Source organism: Bison bison, unplaced genomic scaffold (genome assembly GCF_000754665.1).
Source record: "Bison bison bison isolate TAMUID 2011002044 unplaced genomic scaffold, Bison_UMD1.0 scf7180017864180, whole genome shotgun sequence".
In the NCBI taxonomy this organism is placed as follows: Eukaryota; Metazoa; Chordata; class Mammalia; order Artiodactyla; family Bovidae; genus Bison; species Bison bison.
In genome coordinates this window covers 1,341,876-1,343,898 of record NW_011494752.1, presented here as the reverse complement: position 1 = coordinate 1,343,898, position 2,023 = coordinate 1,341,876, and positions in this window count along the sequence as shown.

Below are 2,023 nucleotides of genomic sequence, written 5' to 3'. Positions count from 1 at the left end.
AGTAGTGAGCTTGTCCCTCCAAGCACACTCCCCACCCCGCCTTGTTAGCCGTTGTGTAAACATTCGGTCTGTTGTCTCAGTCAGCGTCCTGAAAAGACCTGCTGAGAATGGTCGTGAAAAGTCAACTCTTGTCTACTTAGTCTACCAGACCATCTTGTTAGCCTCCTGGATGTATGATGAATTGGTGTAGAGGCCACCTTGGAACCATGACAGTGAATGTGTCTGTGGAACCAACGTGACTTGAGTAGATCTCAGGAGATAACAGCATAATTGCATCTATTTGATGCTTAAGAGAAATGAGATGTGGAAATTTGCAAGGCTAGTAGGTGCTAACATGTTTTCTAGGACCCAGGGCTCCACTGCTCTTCCCACCAGATGACCTAAATGTTTTACAGAGGTTGCCTATTCAGTATATGCAAAGAATCATGGGACTCAAGATTCAGGCTAGTTGGGCAGACAACCTGTGCTCGAATGCTGACCCCAGATAGGAGTGTGAGACTGGCATACAGCCACACAGCTTGTGACACTAGGCACAGGTCCAGGCCACCAGTGGCTTGGCTGAAGAGCTGTAGCATCTCAGGATTTGGAAATCTTTCCCACCACCCCCATCCAGACCCTATAAAGCTAGGGAAGGCTCCATAAAGGTGTCATCTGAAGCAGGGCATTCCAGGCAAGGAGGAGTCAAGACCCAGATGTGACGACCCAAAGTGTGTGAGGAAGCCACAGTAGGACCATTTAACTGGAACAAAGCCCGTGCATAGACCCTGATGCAGTACTTCTTACTATGTGTCAGGCTGGTGCTAAGTGACTCATTTAACAGTGGGGACTCAGTCCCATGGTGGGAAAGAGGGAATTGGAGAAGAGGGCTGGGTGGAAGGGCTGCGTGGCCTGAGCCACAAGCCAAGGCTTTTTGATACTAATATGCAAAAGAATCAAGAGTAAAGAATGTCTCCCAGGGATCTTGCTGATGTTCCAGTAGTAAATAGTCCCTCCCACTGCAGGGAGCACAAGTTGATCCCCTTTCAGGGAACTGAGGTCCTGCATGCTGTGTGGCCCAGCCCCAAAAGTGAGTGATTAACAAGATGGTTAATGAAATTTATGGCCAAAAAGTATCCCAGCTCTGCTCCTTGGTTCCTCTCTCCCACCCCCAGTTACTTCTCTGCCTCCTCTTTCCCCTCTCCCGTCTCCTGCCCAGTCCCAGGCATCAGCCCCCAGTGCCAACCCTCTGAAACAGGGACAAAGACTACAGACTGGTCAGCTAAAATGAAAGCCTGTTGTATTTTTAATCTGTAAATAGGTCAAAGAAACCCAGTATATTCCAGAACAAACATTGTACCAGAAGGTTCTCGAATTGCCCTTCCTTGTTTACTAACCTGGGTAGTTCCTCCTTGTGGTGGCATCAGGGTCAAAAACTTTACTATTAATCTGAAAAAGAGTGTATGTATAACCGAACCACTATACTGTACACCTGAAACTTACACATTGTAAATCAACTACAATAAAAGTTTTTTTAAAGGAATTAAAGTTTTAAATCTATATAGGAAAAGAATCTGAAAAAGGTTGAATATATGTATATGTGTAACTGAATCACTATGTCTATACCTGGAACGAGCACATTGTCAATCAACTATATTCCAATAAGGTTTTTTTATTTTTTATTTTTTTTCAATAAGGTTTTTTTAAAAAGAAAACAGAAACAACACTTTACTATTGCCTGTTCACCATTACTTTGAAATTAAGAGCTCCCTGACATTTTAGCTTTTAAGGAGATAAGACATTATTTCAAAATTAGCTCATAAACTGAGACTTCGGCAGTTTCTTCTCTTATCTCCAATTTAGATTGATAAAATGCGTTGTTCTTGGGAGAACCTATTGAAAATTCAGATTCTAAGCCTCTCCCAGGATAGTTTGGCTGTATTGGGTATTAGCTAAACATTGCCCAGGTCCCAGCTACTTTTCAAGGGCCTAAAAAAAGGTCTAAGAACTGAAGGGAAAATGTATTATCTCCTAAACTTGACTCCAA